Raw genomic sequence first — 12,131 nt, 5'->3', positions numbered from 1 at the left:
GCAGCCGTCTTAGCAGGGAGGAGGTGAGAGAGAGAAGTCAATGTAATTGTCCATGCTCAATTCAGTTCTGCTCGTTTAAAAAAAAGTATTACAATGGGGCACCGAAAGTTCCCCCTGATGCCGGATTTACCTTTGATGCTGAGTTTTTTCCTTGACAGCCTGGCAAATGAGGAAAATATGAGCCGAAACGTCAAAAGATTAGACGGAAAGACTGTGTGTGTGCGTCTGTGTGGTGTGTGTGTGCGACTGTGTGTGTGTGTGTCTGTGTGGTGTGTGTGTGTGTGTGTGTGTGTACAAGATAGAGAGAGATAAGGGTAGAGATAAAAAAAAGAAAGCATGAGTGTGAGAGAGAGAGAGAATGTGTGCTGCTGCATTTGACATGTAAAGCACACCTCTAATTGGGATCTGTGTCTCGTGGATCGGACCTTGCTGGTGGGCTGATAAGGCCTCTCCAATGGACGGCTAAGAGAAGTAATTACTCTCCATTTAACACAATCTACCCTGCTCCTGGTGGATTTAAAAAAAAACAATTCCAGGTAACACCTCTGTTTCCCCCTCTAAAAACCAATACCGGAGAACCATGTTGAAATCTCAATCCATCAGAACCTTTTTTTGGACAGAACGACATTGCTGTGATATTAATTAAGCTGCTTTTTACTGGGAGAGGATACAGGCCTGAGTTGGATTTCTGTCTGGGAGAGAATATAGGCCTGAGTGGGATTTCTGACTGGGAGAGAATATAGGCCTGAGAGGGATTTCTGACTGGGAGAGAATATAGGCCTGAGTTGGATTTCTGTCTGGGAGAGAATATAGGCCTGAGAGGGATTTCTGACTGGGAGAGAATATAGGCCTGAGTGGGATTTCTGACTGGGAGAGAATATAGGCCTGAGAGAGATTTCTGACTGGGAGAGGATACAGGCCTGAGTTGGTTGTCGATCACCCTTGTGAATGTAAAGCAGCACTGTAGGGAAATGTCGAACCTCCATCATTATCTAGTGGCAAGAAGGGGCCTCAGTCAAGGTGTCATCAATACCCCCATCTCATAGGAGGAGGGAGCAGAGAAGAGCTAAGAACATTGACCTTGGTTTCTGGAGGAAGCTAATCAATTAAAGTGACAGTGTCAAACAGAAGGGCCTCAGTTGTATGAGATGAATGATCTTAAACACACAAATGGTGCTGTTCAAAGGAGAGTATATTTAGCAGTAGTATCCCAAATATACCGTAGCAATTAGGTGATCCATACTATCCCCCTAGTCAGGCATTACTACTATTACAACAACTAATAATAATACTACTATTACTACTGCTACTACTACTACCACTACAGCAACAACTACTGATACACCTACTACTACTACTACTACTACTACTACTACTACTACTACTACAACTAAACAACAACTACAACTACTACTACAGCAACAACAACTACAACTACTACTACAGCAACAACAACTACTGTACTATGACCACAAGTACTACTAATACAACAAACTACTACTACTACAACTTCTACTACTACCACGACCACCTGTCACGTCCTGACCAGTATAAGGGGTTATTTGTTATTGTAGTTTGGTCAGGGCGTGGCAGGGGTGTGTTTGTTTTGTGTTGTCGGGGTTTTTGGGTATTGTTCTATGTTTTGTATTTCTATGTTCTTTCTATGTTGTGTATTTCTTTGTGTTGGCCTGGTATGGCTCTCAATCAGGGACAGCTGTACATCGTTGTTGCTGATTGGGAGCCATACTTAGGTAGCCCTTTTTCCACCTGTCTTTTGTGGGAAGTTGTTTTTGCACTGCTGTGGTAACGACGGCCGTTACACCACCACCACCACCACTACTACTACCAGTGGAGGCTCCTCAGAGGAGGAAGGGGAGGACCATCCTCCTTAGTGAATTTTATAAAAATAAAAATGGTAAATCATTGAAAACCTATAATAAATATATTCAAATGTCACCAAATAATTGATTAAAACAAACAGTTTTGCAATGAAGATCTACAGTATCCTCAACAGCACTCTGTAGGGTAGCTGTCACAGGTGTTGTAATGTAGAGACCAAGGCGCAGCGGGTTGCGTGCTCATAATTATATTTATTATAGCGAACACGGAAAAACAACAAACAAAGAAAGACAGCTAACAGATGTGCAGGCTATAACTACAAGCAGTGCAAATACAACTACCCACAAAATAACCAAACCAAACACACACCTCTATATAGGACTCTCAATCAGAGGCAACTAGAAACACCTGCCTCCAATTGAGAGTGCAACACCCAATCCTAAACATAGAAAACTAAACTAGACAGACCATAGAAATGCATACACAACACAAACCCTCTGCCACGCCCTGACCAACACTAATACAATTACTCCCTCTGCTGGTCAGGACGTGCCAGTAGCACTATGGTGTAGCCGGAGGACAGCTAGCTTCCGTCCTCCTCCTCGTACATTGACTTCAAAACAAAACCTAGGAGGCTCTAGGTTCTCACCCCCTTCCATTGACTTACACAGTAATTATGACAACTTCCGGAGGACGTCTTCCAACCTATCAGAGCTCTTGCAGCATGAACTGACATATTGTCCACCCAATCAAAGGTTCAGAGAATGAATCTAGTACTGAAAGCATAAGCGACAGCTAGATAGCACTGCAGTGCATAGAATCTGGTGAGTAGTTGACTCAAAGAGAGAGAAAGACAATAGTTTAACAGTTTTCAACAAATTAATTTCTTCAAAAATGAAGGAGAAGCAAGAGAGAGAGAGAGAGAGATTGTCTTTTTTTTCACTTTCACTTACTTAGCTATCAAATGCAGATGGTTAGTTTAGTTACTCAAACACCCTGCTCAAACAGAGGGAGGCTATGTTAGCTAGCTGGCTATGATTATCCAACACAACACTGGAATTCTTCCACATCAAGGTAAGCTTTTGGTTTGATTAATTTATTGCCACCGGTGTAACTGCTTACTGACTATACACTGTAACGTTACTGCATGATTGTAGCAGGTTTACTAACACATTAGTTCTATTAGCTATGTTTACTAGGATGTTAATTTAGCTCATATGGTAACAAAGATGTAGTCTGTGTGTAGCGGTTATGATATGGTTTGGCTTGGAAAGGTTTTTTCTCCTGGTCACATACAGCTGATGTGTTGTTCATTGAAGTCCACAAACGAAGTGAAACGTGAGAGGAGGAGAGTGCATAGAGGCTAGAATGAATACAACGTGTCTGCTATTGTCATTCTCGTGTGTGTAGGTGGCAGGGAAGTCAGGCGCAGGAGTAACCAACTTGGTGTAACTGGAATATTTTAATAAAGATAAAACAAACTCCAAAAACTAACGTACATAAAAATAACATGGGTAAAATAATCCGTCGCGCACCAATACAAAAGACACGAGCACATAACAACAAACAATCTCTGACAAGGACATGAGGGGAAACAGAGGGTTAAATACACAACATGTAATGAATGGGATTGGAACCAGGTGTGTAGGAAGACAAGACAAAACCAGTGGAAAATGAAAAATGGATCAATGATGGCTAGAAGACCGGTGACGTCGACCGCCGAGCACCACCCGAACAAGGAGGGGCATCGACTTCGGCAGAAGCCGTGACAGCTATGATCAGGGGTGTATTCAATCCGCCGATTCTGTTGAAAAACGTTTCTTAAACAGAAGCAAACAAAACAGGGATAAAAATACCGGCACTGACCGCCACTGACTACTACTACTACTGCTACTGCTAGTCTGAGTGTTGTCTTAAGGCCGGAGAGCTGTCCCACTGTGCAGAATCAGACAGGGTTGTTCTGCCCAGAGTGGAACCTGATCACTCAGACACAGAGGGAGAGGAAACAGGCGAGCAGCAGCAGTCAGACCCCTGATTCACACAAACCCAGTAACAAGGACGACACCTGGGATGGAAAAATCCCCCCCCCATCCTACCGTCATACCCTCCCTCCCTCCCTCCCTCCCTCCCTCCCTCCCTCCCTCCCTCCCTCCCTCCCTCCCTCATCATACCCTCGCTTTCCCTCCAGTTCACCTCCCTGCCTCCTCTGACTTTCTTCTGCTTTTATGCAGCTGGCTGACATACAGTACATACACTGGCTATAGCTGCACCTGAGTGGGGGTTTACCAGTGGACTCTGGGTAGAAAGACACTACAAAGACAGAAGCTTTTAAAATGAAAGATGAGCTTTGGTCAGAGCTGGGAGATGGGGCTACTAGGTAAGGCGATAGGGCCAGGATGTCGCTTCTCACCGTGCACATCTGTGTGACACACAGGGGAAATTAACCACTGGCTGGAGTCCAGCGACTGTCTGTCTGAATCCCTGGGGCCAGTCGGTCCCCACACGGGGCGCCAAGTCCACACGGCAGCGCTGCGAGCCTGGACGTTAACACACAGGCCCAGTTCTCTGGCTTCACCCAGCTAGCTACCACAAACAAGTGCGTCCTCGGGAGAGTGAAAAATTACCCCATTCACCTCCACTGCACAGGGACAGCAGGAGGGATAGAGGGAAGGAAGGAGAGAGAGAAAGAGTGAACGGATGGATGCTCCTGCTGGAGCAGCGTTGAGCTGAACAAACACAGTGACACGTGTTTGCCTGCCTCAGTTGCCCTGACCATGTTATTAACACACCACTGGAACACACTTAACTCATGCCTATTCAATTATGCTAATTCCAACATACAAATGACCCTGGTTGGCTACCCCATGTTGTCTCAATTAGGGGACATGTGTAGAAGGGGTAAAGCCCAGAGAGAGGGGTGTGGTGCTGGTAGTGTGTGATAACCAGGCTGGGGGCGGGACATTTACCCCTCTGGGATATTGGGATGATATTCATTGGTCAGAAGAATTCCGTGCGGCTGCTATCTACAATGGTTCCATGCGTGGTCCCACCGACCATATCACCAAAGCTTAGGGCGACGGATCAAAGCATCTTTCATCTATTAAGGCAAATAGAAATAATCTGTTTTCATGTACTGTTGCCTTTTTTCTCACAGAGTCATGACGTTCACACTGATCCAAATGCACAGCTGTCAAATACTCTTTATTGATTTTAACGGAAGTTACAAGACTCACTAAAGATTCAAACAACCCACACATTGAATGAGTGAAAACATATTAATAGTACTGGTAGGCTTTAACTGACTCTATAAATCAGAATCCTATGGACGCTGTGGCTTGCATGTGTCGTAGGTAGGTACATTTAAAAAATCTGTATTAAAATCAATAAGGTAACTCGACAAAGCGACTACATCACCTTTAATACAGACAGCAAGGATTAATTACATTGATTGGGACTGTGAAATGGGGCATTTGTCTGTGTGTGTGTGTGTGTGTGTGTGTGTGTGTGTGTGTGTGTGTGTGTGTGTGTGTGTGTGTGTGTGTGTGTGTGTGTGTGTGTGTGTGTGTGTGTGTGTGTGTGTGGGGGGGATGACACGCTGACATGTGGAAAGCATGTGGCTAACTTCTTCCTGATAGAACATCCACTGCCCAGAGAAGCGAAAAAGCTCCGTGTCAAACCCATAATCTCACTCTAGCCAAACATACCAGCAGCTGAAGCCATTACCCAATGTTTGGATGACCTCTTGTGCAAACATATCCCAGACATGAATCCAACGTTCAGGAACAAGGGATTCTCCTAATTCCTAGGATTAAAACACTAACTGACGTGGCTTCCAGTTCGTCAGAGGGTCCAAACCTTATCTGTGGGGTAACGGCGAAAGTTCCAGCACTGGAAAAAGATTAGCTGATACTGCCACTCTAAGAATAGATTTGCAAAAGGCATTTTGTGATCTTATCAATGGTAGAATGTGTTATGGCTTGCTATATATGACCCATTTTTGTGAAGCAGCTTCGGGTCAAGCGCACACACGCACGCGCGCGCCGCACACACACACACACACACACACACACACACACACACACACACACACACACACACACACACACACACACACACACACACACACACACAATTCAGCCCACTGGCATGGGGGTAAGTGTGCATCTCTTTAGCACCTCTCTCCTGCCAATCCACTGTCACCTTGCAGTCCACTGACTGGCTGTCGCTGTGTAGAGAAGGTGGTGCTGAAATCTCTCACCCCTCTTTCTCACCTCTCCGATGTGCAGCTGAACTGATTGGCCCTGTCCAGGAGAGCAGGGGTGCTGAAACCCCCAGCACTGCTCTGTCTGAGCAGGCAGCACTGTCCAATGATATAGGCTGTTGAAACTGCCAGCACTGCTGTGCCTAACCCAAAAGGAACTGTCCGAAGAGAGGGGGTGCTGAATTGAACTGGCTGCTGGCTGCAGGGAGCTGTTTGGCCTTGCTGCTTGGGTGTGTTTAAATGAGCCCATTTCTCGACAGGCAGGTGCCTTCATGCCTTGTTTGCTTTGGAGCTGTCATGTGCCCAATTCTCAAACTACCATTAGCTACCCCAATCATTTCACTGATTGAAAACCACACAATCAATCTCTATTCATATCCAATTCCATCCTAAGAATAAAGTAGTGTATTCTGTGAATAAAGCTTCTGATCACTGCGTCATGAGAGACCAACCACCAATGTGACCGCAGACATCACCCTGGGCGTTTGGAGAGGTTGAGTTCTGTCCTCCATCTCCCGGCAGTAAGGATGGATAGACAATCAGAGTGGGCGTTGAGGTGGTGAGTCACAGAGGAAGGACAGAGTCCAGCAGAGTGGAAAGTAGTAGGGAGAGTAGTACACAGGTCAGAGCGCACGCACACAAACACACAAACACACACAGGTCTATTGTCTAAACATGCGTCTTCCGTGACACTCTCTCTGATTCACCTTGTTTCTTCCTCCCTTCTCTCTCTTTCTCTAGAATTGTCATTCTCTCTTTGTCTGTCTCTCTCGTTTTCTCTTTCTCTTGTTCTCTCTTTCTCTGTTTCTCTTGTACTCTTTCTCCCCCTCCCGTTCTCTATTGCCCTGTTTTTTTATATTTATGACACAAGAAATCAAATATACTCTTCTGCCACCACTAAATAACCCAGAAACACGCCCAACGTCACTACAAGGTTGCATGAAGGTCACACGCTGCTCCTACTTTACCGTTTGCTTGACAAAGGCAAACATATTTACTTAACTGGAAGAGCTGCTAGATAAACAAAAACACTGTATGAACTGAGTGTCCAGAGAGAAGCTCATTAGTTATTGATGTAAAGACATGAACAAACATGCACGCGCACACCACACACACCACACACAGCCTGTCTGTCTGTTTACTTCTTTGCCATCTCATTGTATTGCTCATACATGCTGAAACTACAATTCTGGTCAAAATCCATTGAGGAACGTTCCACACAAGCCAAGGAATCTATTGTATAAAACAGTAAGTGTCCACCAATCTATCACTAAACATTGTCCCATTCAAAATGAACTAGATGAGAGCTGAATATCTCTTCATTTAACATTTCTATGAATATGAACGGTAACAATAACTCTGAACAAGACCAGATTGTAGAGCCATGGTCCATTGTTCAGCCTACCCTGACCCCTGTTGGAAGTGCAAATCCATTTTCCAAAGCCCAGATTGTTACAGAGGATGTGAATACACTAGATTGGCCGCCAGGAGAGACAAAAAAAAGACCTGGCGCAAAGAGGTGAAATGAAATTGAAATCTGACAGGTTTGATTCATGTGTAAAAAAAGAACTGGCCGTGCATTGGCTTTCATGGATTACACCAGCTGAGGACAATGGAAGGAAATGGAGAGGAGGCGTTTGAAGCTCCACAATAAGACAACCTTTCACTCTTTCATGTTTCTAAATGAGGGAACAACTGTGAATGTTAATCACCGTTCCACTGGATCCGTGCTCTGGGTTTGACCTATTTATAGTAGAGGGAAAGGATTGGAGGGATAGAAAGAGGACTGGATCAATTCATCTGAAATAAAGACTTGGGAGAAGGATGGAGAGAGAGAGAGGAGAGAGAGAGAGAGAGAGAGAGGAGGCACAATGATTTGAATATGACTGTCTCCATCAGTCCGTGGGAAGGGGGGATACCTATGAGGAGGGTAGGCCAGATGATAATAACTCTACTCACCCATCTTGCCTGTAAAAAAATAGGTCCTACTCTTTAATATCAGGAAAGCTGATTCTCACTGAGCAGTTATTCTGTTCTGGTGTATGCTGTGGGTTTGTGATAAGGTAATTATATGTTTAAGGTAATGACTGAAAGTATTCCACCCTGTTACTGTATAATGGAGTGAAATATACTGCTCCAAAAAAATAAAGGGAACACTTAAACAACACATCCTAGATCTGAATGAAATAAATAATCTTATTAAATACTTTTTTCTTTACATAGTTGAATGTGCTGACAACAAAATCACACCAAAATAATCAATGGAAATCCAATTTATCAACCCATGGAGGTCTGGATTTGGAGTCACACTCAAAATTAAAGTGGAAAACCACACTACAGGCTGATCCAACTTTGATGTAATGTCCTTAAAACAAGTCAAAATGAGGCTCAGTAGTGTGTGTGGCCTCCATGTGCCTGTATGACCTCCCTACAACGCCTGGGCATGCTCCTGATGAGGTGGCGGATGGTCTCCTGAGGGATCTCCTCCCAGACCTGGACTAAAGCATCCGCCAACTCCTGGACAGTCTGTGGTGCAACGTGGCGTTGGTGGATGGAGCGAGACATGATGTCCCAGATGTACTCAATTGGATTCAGGTCTGGGGAACGGGCGGGCCAGTCCATAGCATCAATGCCTTCCTCTTGCAGGAACTGCTGACACACTCCAGCCACATGAGGTCTAGCATTGTCTTGCATTAGGAGGAACCCAGGGCCAACCGCACCAGCATATGGTCTCACAAGGGGTCTGAGGATCTCATCTCGGTACCTAATCGCAGTAAGGCTACCTCTGGCGAGCACATGGAGGACTGCTCCTCCTTGCACAAAGGCGGAGGTAGCGGTCCTGCTGCTGGGTTGTTGCCCTCCTACGGCCTCCTCCACGTCTCCTGATGTACTGGCCTGTCTCCTGGTAGCGCCTCCATGCTCTGGACACTACGCTGACAGACACAGCAAACCTTCTTGCCACAGCTCGCATTGATGTGCCATCCTGGATGAGCTGCACTACCTGAGCCACTTGTGTGGGTTGTAGACTCCGTCTCATGCTACCACTAGTGAAAGCACCGCCAGCATTCAAAAGTGACCAAAACATCAGCCAGGAAGCATAAGAACTGAGAAGTGGTCTGCCGAACCACTCCTGTATTGGGGGTGTCTTGCTTATTGCCTATAATTTCCACCTGTTGTCTATTCCATTTGCACAACAGCATGTGACATTTATTGTCAATCAGTGTTGCTTCCTAAGTGGACAGTTTGATTTCACAGAAGTGTGATTGACTTGGAGTTACATTGTGTTGTTTAAGTGTTCCCTTTATTTTTTGGAGCAGTGTGTATTTGAATCATAAGACTAGAATTCTCTAATGTGTGTGCGTAGGACAAGTTAAGACTTTTCCATTTAGCAATATAGGCGAGACAGTGTGTGCATAGGAAAAAAGGAACTTGTGACCACTGTGATACTGTCACGGCCAACAGGTGGGAAAAAGCTGCCCAAATATGATCCCCAATCAGAGACAACGATAGACAGCTGCCTCTGATTGGGAACCATACCAAGCCAACCTAGAAATAAAGAAACTAGAATGCCCACCCTAGTCACACCCCGACCCAACCAAAATAGAGAATAAAAGATCTCCAAGGTCAGGGCGTGACAGAAACTGATAACAGGAAGAAGGTCTCCCCACCCAGGGAGGGGAGAAACCTTTAGGCTGACAGTAGATTATGTAACATGTTGCAGGATATGATAAAGAACGTATGTGTTGGAGAAGATTTGTAAATAAGCATTGACAGTGTTGAAGAAGAGGAGGGGCATTTATAAGGGGGTATGACATATGGTATGACCAAATGTAAGGTATAAAAGGCTATGTGCTTGTATGATTGGGAGAGCCCTCGTGAATAAACATTTTGACTAATGTAAGCTGGGACTCTGTCTGTTTCATTCAACCAGAATCTTACAAACTCTAGGTTGCAGACTGAGTAGTTTAATTGAAGTTCAGTTTAAGAACATTGAGAACAAAATTCTCGTATCAGTTTGTAATGTCCATGTTTGTATTTCATGTTGGTGACAACCCCATTTTCCTCTTTGGTGATTGATAATCATTCATCATTCAGTCAGCAGAATCCAGTCTTTTGTCTCATATGGGGACAGAGGCTCTGCTGTTCCACACGGAATATCCCTCCCTCCCTCCCTCCCTCCCTCCCTCCCTCCCTCCCTCCCAGTCCCAGCGCTGCATCTGAAGCCCAGCCCAACACCAGCGGGACTCCGCTCATCCCAGCCTTTCACTAATGCCACGGATGCTTTCAACTCTGCCACCATGTCCAGCCGGGTCACACACAACCACGCACACACACAGATGCATATACACACACAAACGCAAACACACAGACACACATGCACGTGCATGCACTCACACACACAGACACATATCGTGCATTCACAAACACAGAGCCATTTGCTGTCAGCTTTCGTGGAACGGGAGAAAGACGGCATGCCAGTCTTTCAGCAGGAGTGAGGTGAGAAAATACATACAGTAATCCTTTATTCATGCTCTGAGACAAATTCCTGCGATGATGACAAGATCTAACAAGCACTTTGCCACATTCGTGAGGAAAAGAGAGCAATGAAATACATCAGAAAACAACGTGAACAACAGCTATTAAGGCCAATTTACTAAACGGGATCCAAATCAAAAAACGACTTTTCCTATTTCGTTTTTTTCTTCTGTAAATGGATGTATTGATGTCCCTTGACGTCTGCCATTAAAGAGGAGCTAGAGTCAGAAACAAACTGACTGCTCTCACATAAAAGCTGACCTGTTCCAATCAGGTTACATATGCCCTGTGACCCGCATCAGCTGACGTGCACAAACACACACTGACACACTCACAGACACAGATGAGAAACAACACCTTCCACCTCTCTCCTTGCAAGCCACATCCATTCCAATAAGATCATTGTGTTTAAGGAATCACCTCCGGAGTCTACACAGGCACCGCTAAGCGCTTTCACGATCTGTTCTCTGTACAGTAGTCTCTCTCAGCGGAGAGCCTCCAAGCTCTGTGTCTTACCTGGCAGCACGTGCTCAAGTCTGGGTCCTCCTTACAGCCTAGAGGGGTTTCTGGAAGGGCTCTGGGGGAGTTGAGGGTGATTGAGGCTTGGGATGAACGCTCAGCGAGGTCCTTTTCGCACGTTGATGGATCAGCTAGCGCTCACGCACCAAACACAACCCAGCTCCGGCAGGCAAGCTCTGATTCCCTTGCTTGCTTGTTTCATCTCTCTCTTCCTCTCTCTGACACTCCCTCCCACTCTTCCCGCCCACCCACTCCAGCCCCTCCCCTTCTCTCTCTCCCTGTCACACTCACACCGTCTCTCTCGCTTTCTCTCTCTCTCTCTCTTTGATAGAGCCGCTCTTTGACATGTAACCACCCACTACCTCCTTTTCTGCTCTTAAAAACAATAGTCTCTCTCTCCCTTGTACTAAACCATACATTCACAGATAGCACACATATCCTCTATCTGTAGTATAGAAAGTCTCTCTCTCTTTCTCTCTGTAAAGGTGCTGTCTCACAACACCGCTCCACACAGCCAGATGTAAAGCTGAGGGGAAATACAGCACACCCAGCGAGAGACAGCAACAGCCAACAGAAGGAAACCAGGACATCCAATCAACAGAGCATAAGGTAGTTACAGTGCATTCGGAAAGTATTAGACCCACACAGTCAAGACAACACAGCAGTGACTTCAGGACAAGTCTCTGAATGTCCTTGAGTGGCCCAGCCAGAGCCCGGACTTCAACCTGATCGAACATCTCTGGAGAGACCTGAAAATAGCTGGGCAGCAACGCTCCCCATCCAACCTGACAGAGCTTGAAAGGATCTGCAGAGAAGAATGGTAGAAACTTCCCAACTACGGGTTTGCCAAGCTTGTAGCCTCATACCCAAGAAGACTTGAGGCTGTAATCGCTGCCAAAGTTGCTTCAACAAAGTACTGAGTAAAGGGTCTGAATACTTATGTAAATGTGATATTTCAGTTTTTTTTTTATGCATT

At 45.4% G+C, this 12,131-nt stretch overlaps 1 protein-coding gene across 5 annotated transcripts in view; it reads right to left on the bottom strand.

The window, feature by feature from the left end:
- LOC106576317 (synaptotagmin-1) overlaps positions 1 to 12,131 on the bottom strand; it is a 216,036-nt gene that overhangs the window by 96,488 nt on the left and 107,417 nt on the right. The window contains exon 1 of one of the 5 annotated variants that reach the window (XM_014153429.2): positions 11,153 to 11,368. The exons of the other annotated variants lie outside the window; for them this stretch is intronic. The gene's annotated coding sequence lies outside the window, so the exon portion shown is untranslated. Of the gene's footprint in view, positions 1 to 11,152; positions 11,369 to 12,131 lie in introns of those variants that run through there. 5 annotated transcript variants of the gene reach the window in all.

This window comes from Salmo salar, chromosome ssa17, assembly GCF_905237065.1.
Source record: "Salmo salar chromosome ssa17, Ssal_v3.1, whole genome shotgun sequence".
Taxonomy (NCBI): Eukaryota; Metazoa; Chordata; class Actinopteri; order Salmoniformes; family Salmonidae; genus Salmo; species Salmo salar.
Note: the sequence above shows the minus strand (reverse complement) of the source record. Positions and strands in the feature narration are given on the sequence as shown.